The sequence below is a fragment of the Phoca vitulina genome, unplaced genomic scaffold, assembly GCF_004348235.1.
Source record: "Phoca vitulina isolate PV1807 unplaced genomic scaffold, GSC_HSeal_1.0 scaffold42, whole genome shotgun sequence".
In the NCBI taxonomy this organism is placed as follows: Eukaryota; Metazoa; Chordata; class Mammalia; order Carnivora; family Phocidae; genus Phoca; species Phoca vitulina.
In genome coordinates, this window is record NW_022589745.1 from 2728024 (window position 1) to 2741633 (window position 13610).

At 40.6% G+C, this 13610-nt stretch overlaps 1 non-coding gene across 1 annotated transcript; it reads left to right on the plus strand.

The window, feature by feature from the left end:
- Positions 1 to 1368: 1368 nt before the first annotated feature.
- Positions 1369 to 1493, plus strand: LOC116648312. The gene has a single exon (XR_004302504.1). It is a non-coding gene; the product is annotated as a U6atac minor spliceosomal RNA (small nuclear RNA).
- The last annotated feature ends 12117 nt before the right edge of the window (positions 1494 to 13610 follow it).

Genomic DNA, 13610 nt, shown 5'->3' on the forward strand with positions numbered 1-13610 from the left:
TAAAGCTCTGGTAATAAACCCACTAAATATGTGTAAAATCTTTACAGGGAAAATTATGAAGCATTACTGAGTATTTGAATAAATGGAGATCCATCTCACTTTCATAGCTAGAAAATCCTTTATCTCAAATATATGAATACTTTCCAAATTAGCCTTCCAATTTCACTAAATTCCAATCAAAATCTAAAGCAGGCTTTTCACAGACCTGCATTGACTTCTCCTGAAATTCATATGGAAGAGCAGAAGGCCAGGAGTAGCTAGAAAGTCTGAAGAATTACAAGGTTGAGGAATTTGTCCTTCCAAATATCATGATTTATTATAAATCCATAGTAATTAAGGAAGTATTATATTATTACAGAAATAGATGTGGAAAGCAATGAGTAGAATGAAGAGCTCAGAATCAGACTGTATTGGTTTCCTAAGACTGTTGTAACAAAGCACCACAAAAGTAGGTGGCCTAAACAAAAAAATGTATTCTCGCATAGTTCTGGGGTCTAGAAGTCCACAATCAAGGTGTCTGCAGGACCGTGCTTTTTCTCAAGGCTCTGGGGAAGAATATCCCTTGCCTCCCCTAGCTTCTGGTGTTGCCCCAAATCCTGGGGTCCTTGGCTTAAAGATGTTTGTCTCTAACCTGTGTCTTCATCATCACATGGCCTTCCCCCATGTGTCTCTGTGACCACATGTCCCTCTTCTTAGAAGGACACCGCTCCTTGGATTAGGTTCCACCCTAATCCAGTATGATTTCATCTTAATGTGATGATACTCACAAAGACCCTATTTGCAAATAAGTCACACGCACAGCTTCTGGGGATTAGGATTGGAACATATTTTGGGGGGGGACACAATTCAGCCTACAACACAGACCAACTCATCCACAGAATATTGATACTACAAAGGTCACGTTATGCAACCATGCAGAAAGACTGCCATATGCAATAGAATAAATGCTGCTGGAAAAATTGGCTGTTTATGTGCGTCAAGAAAGTGAGGGTCTATTACCTGGAAAACAAGTCTGTGTAAATATAAAGTAGAATGACTTGGGGCATCTGCGGTCATTTATTAGTGGGTAGGTTCTGAGGAAATTGTCCATGCTTCTGGAACTTGGGTTTCCTGCATCTCAGATGAGGACCACAGCACCAGCACCACTATGTTATTGGGAGGATGATGTTCGACACAACAGAGAACGAGCCTGTCTAGCGCTTGCCGCCTCCAAGGCTCAGAGCCTGGATGAGGTTTCCATCCTTCTCTTTCAATGTCCGTGTTTCCAGCTCCAAATGAGATACTGGACAGAGACTGTAGCTTACAGAGTGCTTTTGGTTTACACAGGTAGATTTCTAACAGCTTTTCTTATTTAAAAAAGCGTAAACTGTGTTGTATGAAAGGAGAGCAGGTGAGCCGTCCCCTTGACAAGGATGGAAGAGGCCGTTGGGCCTGATGGCCACACACTGGCAAGGCATTCCTGCCTCCCTGGGGGCACCTGAGCATCATCTTCTGCTTCTCTAATGGAGTGTGGGGACAAAGGGGAGCTTCGCGTGTGCTCTGTGGTGAGCACAGCCGACTGTCTAGAGAAACGGAATCGCTACATCGTGCACCGGAAACTAATGTAACAGTGTGTGTCAACTATACCCCCCAAAATAAAAGTTTCCTTCCCATTGTCTGTCAATTAGGCGAATCTCAAACTTACAGAGGCATCGCTTTCTGAAAGTCTCACAGGTCTCAAATAGTATTTAGTTATTTTTATTTTTTAATTTTTTATTTATTTTTAAAATTTATTTTTATTTATATATTTATTTAATTTTCTTATGTTAGTCACCATACATTACATCATTAGTTTTCGATGTAGTGTTCCATGATTAATTGCTTGCACATGACACCCAGTGCTCCATTCAATACGCGCCCTCCCCAATACCCATCACCGGGCTAACCCATCCTCCAACCCCCCTCCCCTCTGAAACCCTCAGTTTGTTTCTGGAGTCCATAGTCTCTGATGGTTTGTCTCCCGCTCTGATTCATCGAACTTATACCTGCAACATTTCAAGAGACCATTCTCATAGACTTTGATATTTCCCCGTATTTGGATTTTAGTACTGGAAAATTTGCCTGCAGTCTTCCTTTTTGCCTTCAAATGGGGACTGACCACCCAATAAATTAAACTACACACACCAGAAACCAAACCAACCAAACCGAACAAAGAAATAAAAAAAGGTTATTCCTAATATAGAAGAGAATATTGCAGTTCAAACTGTAAGAGCTGGATTTGTGGTTCCAGACGATAACTTTGGGTCAACTTTGACTTTCTAGACCTAGCTGGATGACTCCCCATTACCAGCTGCCTCTTGTAAAAGCTTCAGATGAATGTTTATTGATGAATTTGAGTTGTGTTAGCATGCAAATCCCTTTACATATCCGTTTATAAAGTTCTGTATCACAGATAAAGCCAAGAAAAACATTTTTTCTTCCTTTCTTATAGGAGAAAAATGAACTAATACCTCTGAATGGTTTTTATTTAGAGATAAATAATATACATTGTTTTCCTTTAGTTGGAAATTTATAAATAGAGTTAGTGATTATCACATATGGGATTCTGGTTTAGTTACCATAGGATTGTGTTCAGTTTATGTTGCTAGATAATAGTAAAGGAGTATAATTGGTATTAAAAGAAAAAAAAAGAGCTTTATCGCATTCTTTATTGCAATTAGGTATTTTAAAAAGGCTATAAAGCCATGAGGCTGTATGAAATTGTTTGCTCCTTGCAGATGTGTGATGTGTGTGTGGATAATTTCTGACTTTGACTGATGGAGAACCACACACAACGGCCATCAATGCTATGCCTTGGGACTATGGTTTTCATTAGACTGGTCTTTGCATGAGTTTATTTTCACCAAGGAAATAATGTCTTCTAGCATGATGATAACTGACTACTCTTCAGACTTTATTAGGCTTTTCTTCTCTAAAACTGGGTCCAAAAATGTAGCTCTAAGCAGCTATCAATGCTAACTTCATCTAGCTTGACTGAAATGCGGAGCTCATAGTCAAAACTTATGGGGAAGTAAAATTTTAGAAGCTCCTGTGCAGACCTTGCCAGATAGTGACTTTGGTCATAAGTAGACACCATATGGAGCATTAAACAATATTTAACACATGCATATCAAATCTTTAAGCAATGATTTTTGAAATTATCCATCTAAAAATTATTTTAAGGCTATTTCTCCTTTTCTGCCTTCTCTCATGCATTTATAGAAAATTTACTAGTGTCAGCCCTAGACCAGGGGATTAATACACCCTATTTCATTTTCATCCAAGCTCTGTGAGATAGGGGTATTATCATCGCTGTCAAGGCCATTGTTGTTGATATCTTGTGTTTTACAAATGAGAAAACTAAAGATTGAAAGGAGTTAAGTAATTGGTTCAGGATCCCCAAAATAGTAAGTGTTGAGTGAATAGAGTGTAAGACAAACCAAAAAAACTCTTGAAAAAAATTTGTGGGGTTTTCTTAATGATTCAGAGAATGTGATTTATTAAAACAATGAAAGAAAAAAGGAAAGAAGGAGAAAGAAAGAGAAAAGAAAAAGAAAAGAGAGAGAGAGAGAGAGGGAGGGAGGAAAGGAAGAGGGAGAATATTTGGAAGCCGTTGATAGGTAAGGGTAATGCTACACAGATTAAGTCCTGTCATCCTATCTTGTTACAAAGTTGTGGCCTGATCAGGAATTCTGCTCGGAGAGAGACACCGTTTTCATTTCCCTTCCTTCCTCAATGACATAACAGATGCGGTACTTACTGCCTTATTTTTCTCAAATTGGAACATTTTCATTTTCTTTTCCTTCTCTTCTCTTTTGGTTTGTTCACTTGTCACAAAGAAATTTTCACTGAAATACAATAATTTTCCTAATAGTCAGCGAAGATTACCTTAGAGCACCAGAGACCACGGAGAGTATCAGGCTGAACAGTCTGGGGGTGGGGTGGGGGCGTTCATCCTGACTTGTCTGCCGCAGCCTGTCTTCGCAGAGACCAGCGGGGGTGGAAAAGCCACAGGAGGGTACTGATGGGGAGCCTTCCCAACTGTTCCATTTCCTCACCACATTTCCACTGTGCTTTCCAGCCACCCTCCCTCCCTCCCTCCTTCTCTCTCCCTCCCTCCCTCCCTCTCTCCCCTTCTCCCCCCCTCCCTCCCCTCTCTCTACCTCTCCCTCTCTCTTCCCCCCTCCCTCTTTTTCTCCCTCTCTCCCTGTCTTTCTCTCCCTTTCTCTCCCTCCCTCTCTCTCTCTTTCTATAACTGCACATTGGGAAACAAATTTCCGCAGTGAAAAGAAATACAGGCTTTGGAGTCAGAATATTCAGGATCTGCCAAAGGCATGCAGCCTTGGGCAAAGCACTTAACATTTTGAACCTTAGTCTCCCATATGTGGAAGGCAGATAATATTATACACTGTCAGTTTTCTAATACAGACTCTATGGTACAGCATAGGCACCGATCTGTTACAGTGTTTGGGATGTAAACTAGACACTAAATGCTATTTCCATTTCTTTCTCAGTATAATTTTATTACTTGTCTCTGACAAAGCATTTTATTTGACATGTACACACTGGCTTTAAATATGAGTCCATAAGCACAGTCCGAAGCAAAAGTATAAATGATTTTCAGTGAAGTTAAGTTCATTAAGTAAAAATGCCTGTTATTTCTAAGGTGCCATATTTGGCACAAAAGAGGATGAGATTGAGTGAAGCATGATCTCTATTTCTAAGGTATTACATTCTACTTGAATCTTAAGGAGAAAAGTTAAAAATTACTAGGTTAGTTAGTAGGTTGGATCTTACATAATGATGAATAATCTAGATTGTAAATAGTGGCTTAAATTATTAAAGCAATGATCAGAGAAGTAAGGCTTCCATAGAAAGAAGTATTGTGGTTCTAAGGGTTATCAGGGATAGTCATAAGATACTAAATAAAACAAAGAAACATATTGATGAATTATTTAAGGATGAAACAAGATAAATATAGACATCCCTCAATTTAATTATGGACTGGGATCTGACAGCAAAATTTAAATTGTATTCTTTTCAGACTGTCCCACTTAAAGGCTTATTGCTAGTGTTCTTAACACTTGGAACCTTTGTGTCTTTTCTGGGTTTATCAGTATCAGAACTTTTGGGATCTCGAATGCTGTTCTTTTCATAGGATCAGCATTAATAATGTCGGGACCCTTCAAGAGCACAGTAGGACTCACGAAATGTACAACATATGGTGGTCATTAAAAAGCAAAAATGGAATCCAAGACTAAACCTGAGAAAGAATTAGTCTTTGAGCATAATTAAATGCCAGCCAAGATTAGATGCGCTTGAAAGAATATCTGCAACAAAATGTTTGAAAATTGTTGCAGATAACTAAAGAAGTAGATAACTTTGAAACATAGAACTCATTTCTTATCAATAACTTAGAAGTGTAGAAATACATCTTTTATAATTGGCGTGACAAGAGAAATAATTCATTAACTTGTAGAAGAGAGTCCCAAGCTTCCAGAGAGGGGATGGTTAATTGCAGCAGTAATCAAGTTGGAGTCATACTACTTCCCATTCTTTACTGAGTGGATCAGTTGCTTTCTTAAATGATTTCCTGTATCATTTGGAGGAGGAAGTAATTTTCCTGACTTTAAGCCTGAACCACCTTTGCGATAGCATTTTTGTTTTAAGCTTATGATCCACTCTTTAAAGAGATGGTTCTTTTTTCAGCCACTGTTCTAAGGTGTCGGTATGGGGTAAGCAAAGCTGTGGTAAGCTGATTTATACATGCTGCAAACATCATTTTAGCACCTGGGTGCTTGCTGGTAAAAATGACTCTCTCCCTCTGAAGATTATTATAATAATCTTAGCTATAAGCATAACTAGTGAATATTCTCAATGTATCTTCCTTGAAATTCTCCACCGTCAGCAGAGTATCGCTGGATCCTGTCCTGCCTCCCCATGCAGGAAAAAAATACTTAAAGGTAACACCAGACAGGAAGAGCTTCCTTAAGTGGCAAATGATTAAAATACCATAATCACCTCCAATTGTTTTTGTTACTTGAAGATATTTTTCTGTGCAGGAGCACAGCTTTATGAAATGCTGGCTAGAGTTTATAATAACTCCATTACTTAGATGCCAGACAGGTAAGACAAAATGAGGTCTACGGTGTCTCTAGGTATTTAATTATAATTGTAACTCTTGTTGAGAATCCATGATAAATATTACTATGTTGCCGCAACGGGATAAAGAGATCATGGTAGTTGAGTGTGTCCCATGTTTTTTTTACACCCTCTTCCATGTGCTTTCTTTGTCCTCTGCAATGTCATTGTGAGTCAGCTGGGGTACTTGCTACTTTACCTGCCCTCTAGGTCACATTGTTTCTCTTACTGCATTTCCTATACTTTTACATTCATTCATTGAGGTAGATTTCCTGGCTTATATATTTTAGATCTAGATTATCATTTAGGTACTTTTTTTATAGATTCTAATTATATGGTAAAATTTTGGTGTCTATTACATCTTTGGTTCATCTTTTGAAATATTTTGGAATATATTTCTCACCGTTCTTCCTTTATATTGATCATGTTGGGGTCTATTGTTTCCTTCCTTCCTTCCTTAAAAGGGGGGGTAGGGAGGGGTAGAGGGAGAGAGAGAGAGAGTCCCAATCAGGCTCCATGCTCAGTGTGGAGTCCGACTCGGGGCTTCATCTCATGAACCTGAGATCATGACCTGAGCCTAAATCAAGAGTTGGATGCTTAACCAATGGAGCCACCTAGGCATCCCTGGGGTCTATTGTTTCTTTTTACTTTCCTTTTCATTTTTATTTATCATATAGTCTTGCCTCTTTCCATGCTTAGTCATTTCTAGTTATATTCTGGGGAATGTATTAAAGACTTATTTAGACTCTGGTGATGCTTGTCTTCAGAGAGTTTCTAATTTGATGTCTTGCCGAGAAGACATGTCTATTTTCAAAGGAATTCCCAATTTTTGCCTGTGTTCTCCTGTCCTCCAGAAATGGCCTTTTCTGGGAGCCAAACCTGAATCCCCATCAGCTGGATATTCATTTTCAACAGGTGCCCCAGCTCAGTCTTTGCTGTTGATCTTTAGTGTTAATTGGCTCCCTCTAGAGATTTTACCTCATGCATGATTTATTTTGCAGGACTATTTTCCTGGGATGTCATAGGGTCCTGAGCACTGTGAGAATCAGGAGATTTCAGGCTGAGTTTTAGAACCTCTCAGCCAGCCTCAGGATTTTGCAAATGTCTTTAGTGAAAACCAGATGACTATTTGAGGCCTTCCAGTTTGTCGTTCTAGACTTGCAACTGTTCACTAGTTTCTCTTTCCAACAGTGACAGACATCTGTCTGGACCCAACCCAAACCCATGTTCAAAACTGGCAAATGTCTCCCAGAGAAAAGAGCTGGTTATCATGAGCTCTGTGAATGGGTCTCCCTCCCTGGAAATTTTTTTTTTTTTTAAAGATTTTATTTATTTGACAGAGAGAGATACAGCGAGAGAGGGAACACAAGCAGGGGGAGCGGGAGAGGGAGAAGCAGGCTTCCCGCGGAGCAGGGAGCCCAATGTGGGGCTCGATCCCAGGACCCTGGGATCATGACCTGAGCCGAAGGCAGACGCTTAACGACTGAGCCACCCAGGCGCCCCTTCTCCCTGGAAATTTTAATCCACCAATTCCTCATTGTTTTCATGGTCCCTAAGTGACTTGAAAATGTTATTTTGTAAAATATAATTTATCACTTTTTTTTTCTGTATTCGTGGGAATATTTCCCTACTTTGGCTTCCCAAGATCCAACAAGAAAGCATGCATTCCAGGCCATTATTTTTTAAGTGAGATATAAAAAATAAATTGTTCAGAGAGAAATGCCCAAGGCGTACAAGGGATTCATCTGAGAGTATTAAAGAGCTGCTTGTAGGCAGCAGTGATTTTGGCTGTGAATAGAGGTAATCCAGGAACTGTGACTATCTGTTTGCAAATAGTTGAAAGATTTTCTCGTGGCAGAGAGATTAGATGTTTTGTGTGTGTTTTGCCTCAGATGATTGGAAGATGCTAAAAAGAGACAGATTTGAGGTCTAAGGAGGAAGTATGTTCTTTGTGATCTCAGATCTATGAGAAAACAAACTGTAGTATCTTGGGGGAGGATGCATTTTCTCCTGTTGGAGTTGTGTAAGCAGTTTGGGGGGTTTTTGGTGAGTGTGAAGAGGATGGGGGTAGCTGGGCCCTTATGGCTCCTTCTGGTCCTGTGGTTCTATGAATTACTTCTGTGTTCTCTCCCAGTGTCACAGCTCACTTCTGTTTACGTGGCGGCAATGATGATTATTACACACGTCGCACGGGATACAGGAAGCTTTTCTGGACTCCGTACCTTAGGCTACTTGAAGTTATTTATGTCAAAGCTCTGAGTTCTTTCTCTGGCAAATTACTTCTGTAGTTCTCTTTCCAGCTAGGACTTGAATTAAAAAGATTTATGACTGCCTGAGCGTAAGTTGGTAGCAATACATCGTGTGAACATTCTTCTTATTCTATGAAAACATGTGTTTAGAACCAAAGTCCACTCTCCATAGTTAAGTACCTATTCAGAGGAGAGAAAAGTGGTGACATATTTTCACACGAGTTAAAGTCCTTCATACAGCAATTATGCCGTTTCTGGTGTAAGCTGTGGGGTCTATCATAATCACTACATGTCACATGCAGATTTCATCATTGTTAGAATAACGTGTGCCTGGCAAAAGTGCTCCCTGGTTGAATTTTAGAATAATACACATGTGACCTCTGTGCAGATGTAAGAGTTGATGGTTGCACTGTATTTGATTGCAATCTCCATGTAATGTTGTAATATGCACTCGTTTATTACAGATATAACAACGATAGCATTAATAGTGGTGACAACTGTACCTTTCTACTTTTCAAAGGTTTTTCATGTATAATATTAGGTCATTAGCACATGAGTCTCTGTGGCAGACAGGGCAGTCACCAGAATTCCAAGTCTATATAGGAGGAACTGAGGTCCGTAACTCTTGGTGGGTTCGCTCAGTGTCACAGGGCTGGGGGACAGTATCAGGACCAGGTGCCTCTGCCCCCCACTTTCCATCTTTAACAGCAGGATGTTTCCCAGGAGCCCTGCACCCAGTTGTAAAGTCTTCAGGATTGAGCTAGCTTTTTGTGGATTGACCCTTCCGCAGGGTGATGCCACCCCCGGGGGCCCCAAATAAGCATCCTGAGCCCTGTTTCAGACTCACTTGAAGAGGCAGAGGTCCTCTTGAAAGAGTTACTCCTGCTATGAAGAAAAAGTGACCAAGCCAGGACAGGGGCGGCCTCAGCGGGACGCCTCCGTGAGTGAGCTCACTTTCATGTGAAATGGAAATATTTAGGGAGTTTCAGTGACCAGTGAAAGATACTTTTACTCCTTTTCTGGAAAATTTGGGCTTTTAGGAATGTTATGACCCAAATATGAGAATTCTGTACACACAAGAGCTCTCTATCCCTGTCTTTCTTATGTCCGTCTACCATCTCTCTAGGAACTTTGAACCTGGGAAGGGGCTAATGGTACAGAAACTATTCAGGTAGTTGCTGTAAAAACGGCCTGATGTCCCATTCTGGGGGGCATTCCACTACAGCGCTGAAACAGTTCTTCAGGGAAGAAGTGAAGTGCTAAGAGACATTCCTTTGTCTCTGGGAGCCCATCTGATTCTGCCCCGCCACTCCCGCTGTCTACACTCTATGTGGCCCGTGTTTCCAACTGTATTCAGCTTGACTGCTCCTGACAGCATGGGGAAGACTGGGAAGTTATCTTCAAAGATGGTATTACCAAGTCCTTAGATTCTAAGATAATGAAGGGGTTCAGTTGTCTTTGCAGAACTTCAGTCATGAAAACAGTAACGGATTTATTCTCAGATAAAGGTGAAATGTCTTTTTTTTTTTTTAGCATCTAATAAATGGATCTTAAGTACATATTGGAGATGTTTTTCAAAAAAGCAGATTCGCTTTATGGCATTTACTACTTTATTGAGGGCTCGTCCCAAGATCTTAGAGACTGGTCTATAGGACAGTTGGGTATCTCTACCACCAGGGAACTCAGACTCGGGTAAGTACGACAGTTGAATGGGAGGACAATAAGGGGTAGAGAGACAGTGTGTTAGCCAGGAGCCCTACGGCCAACGTAAGTTTGCCAAGGGGAGAAGCCACAGGTGGAAGTCGGGTCAGTTTGAGGTGTGGGTCAAAGAGCCGATGTCATTCTGACAATCACGGTAACTGTTCGTGCCATGCACTCTGCTAATCACTTTACGTATCATTTCATATTCATGTGAGTTGATAATTCACAGATGATAGCATTAACTCTAGAATAATTCATATCTGCAGCACAGCTAGTGACCTTGAGGAGTGTCAATTTGAACATAGGTATGTCTTCCAAATAGTCAAATACTTCAATATACTGCATTTCAAAGAGATTCCACCACAAGGGCCTACCAATTAGTATCAACAGAAATAGCATCTTATCTACCCTCTAGGGTCCTAGAGCCAGCAGGACATCTGTGTCCAGGGACAAAGGACAGAATGGCTTCCATTAAGTTTATACTTACAAAATACACCTCTGCTAGGAGTAGCCTAGTACTGAATGTGGGGTCCTGTAACCTCTTACCTTTTGCAAATGGCGGTAATACAGAGTCAGGGCAAATGTTGACCTCCTGGCCTTCCAGAGCTCCTTATAGATGATCCACGTACCTTTGCTACTCTCAGGGATGTAAAATGAATGCTTTGTCTGGGAGAAGCAACCACCGTGGTAATATTTTAGGTATTTTGGTGGTGTTAAAGTACAAACCACACTTCTTTTACTGTTACCTACTTGAAATTTTGCAAGGGTTATTTTACTAATGGAAAACACATAGACATTTTAACTTGAATGGCTTAGATTTGAATGCAAGCTTGTCACTCAGCATGACTGTGTGACCTGAGGCCAGGCTGATGACTTCTCCAAGCCAGTTACCTCCTGTGTAAAATGAGATTAAAATTGAAGGTAAAATTGACCTCTGACCTCAAGACACAATTAATAATACTCCTACCAGTAATGATAGTCTATGCGAAAGGATAGGATTATGTTTCTAGAATTTAGTAAATATTTATAAGTGCAATTTCTCCCATTGCCCCAATATGACCAAACCTGAAGGTTTTTTTTTTTTTTTTTTTTTTTTTTGTAAATTGTGTTTGTTTGCAGACTGAATGAAAGAGCAATGGTTAAATCTGAGACCCTCAGGGGGTCTTTTGTGCCATGATCTTGATTACCAACACAGAGAGGGATAATTCGGTGCATGCTTCCCACTCAGTCTTGTACGATTTGGGGAGACAGAGCTAAATATTGGTGTTAGCTCAGGCCTTCATGAAGGACAAGCCAGAGGCCCGTCCTGTGGTTCCGAAGCTGTCTCTGTCAGACGCCACTTAACAGTGATTTATGAAACCCCCCTTAGTCTTGACTATTGTACTCGGTTATGTTTTCATACCTCCCTTTGCTGGATAATGCCTGATTTTTTTTTCTTCCAGGCCTTTAAAAAATTTGTCAGTTCTTCACAGGACACTTTGACACACACTTTGCCAAGCAATTAATACCAAGTCACGTGTATTTCAAGAATATTTTATAACCACTATTTTGGATTTTTTTTTTTTTTTTCCCCAGGGTTTTGTTGCTGAAAGTTTTTCTTGAAATCAAAAGCCAGCCTGTGGGTGACTCCTATGTCTTCTTGGTTCATTATGTTATCATGTTCTGGACAACATTCCTCAGCACAGGGATTAACTAGTACAATCGGGCTATGTTTGAACAAGTGCTTATTTTAATTACATAGTATGAGATGTAGCTGGCTCTTCACTGAGAAAGAAGAAGGTTGTTTGCTGAGGATTTCAGAAAAAAATGGCATATTCTGTAATTTTACCTCCCCTGAACCTGTTTAGCTCTCCAAGAGTTTGAAATAATAATGCTAGATGCATTTATTTTTCTATATATGAGAAATATTCTACAGGCTTGCGCAGTTGCTTATAAATTATTTTTACGTCTTCATGGAATTTAGAATTTCTACACCTGTCTTTTTTTTTTTTTCCTTTGCATTTTAAACTGGAAAGAATCAAAGGCATCGTTTCTTTATACCTATGCCTTGCAGAGTCCAAACACATAATAAATATCTGTTGATCTGAAATAAAGGTAAGCTTTCTGCTCTGACTTAGATGCAATGTTGATCAAGATAAAATGTTGGGCCTTAAAAAAAAAATAGGTCTTTACAACATTTTGAATCTTGACCTTCTATTTTTTGAAGCAAGAAGAAATCTTTGAGATCCTGAATGGTTTCCAACATTTTCTGTCTAGTGTGGACTCCTTGTGACGTCCACACCCCCGGAGAAAGGGGAGTGGTTCTGAATGTGTATGATGGGGCACAGGGCTCCGAGGGAGGGTGAACCTCATGTGTTGCTTGGTGGTGCATACTTTGGAATCCCCTGCCGTGGTCCCACTCCCTAGTTTCCCAGACGAGGATGCCCTAGATGACCAGGACAGGAGGCATTCTCCATTGTGAGCCACCCAGTCTCACAGGTCCTGAGGGCCTTTTTACCTAGTTGTGCAATGTGGTTCTTAGGTACCCTGACCTGGATGTGCTCTTTTGGCCTAATTCCTAGCACATCTTCAAATCTGCACCAGGGATCACTGATCCTTTAGAGATGGTTGCCTCTAATACTTACATAAAGAGAATTCAGGAGCTGGAGAATGCTTTTGTGCTTCTGTGAATTTTACCATTCACCAGCGAAAGTGATACTGAGAAGAGTTTTGCAGAAAATAACAGTAATTAGAAAAAATGTCTTGCTTGACTTCTGGCATGATATTATTAGCAGTCCCTTACCATCAAATTCCGTGATTTTTTTCTTCCTTTTTTTTTGCTTTTGCTCTAAAGTCACTTAAGAACTCAGGCACTGGTTATCGCATCCCGGAAGTAACAGAACCTGACTCGGGGATAGATGTTGTCTGATCTGATATTTGCTGCAATCATATGAAGTTACTCTTTTCTCTCTTATTTTATTTTATTTTATTTATTCATTTGAGAGAGAGAGAGAGAGAGAGAGCATGAGCAGGGGGGAGAGGCAGAGGGAGAAGCTGATTCCCGGTTGAGCCAGGAGCCTGACATGGGGCTCGATCCCAGGACCTGGAGATCAGGACCTGAGCTGAAGGCAGATGCTTAACCATCTGAGCCACCCAGGCACCCCTCTTTTTTCCTTTTTTAAAAATTTCACACCCTTTGATTTGCTCTCTACTGGGCTCATCCCTGCTTCTTGTCCCAGGAAGGGACATCATGCAGGTCCCCTCGGCTGGCTGAATTGTCACCCCTCTCCTTGCCCTGTCTGACTTTGCACTCTGGGTAAGCCCTTGTACCGAACTATAGCTTGTTCCTGAGCCTCTGCCATAGCTCAGTGCCTGGTCCCTCTATTAAAGACATTCCTCCAGTAGTCTCCTCATTATTGTGGAGATGCCTCTGTAGGAACCATCTGCTGTCTTCAGAATCCCGACTGGTACAGCCCCAGCCATTTCAGCTTTACAGATGACGATCTAAGAATTTACCATGAA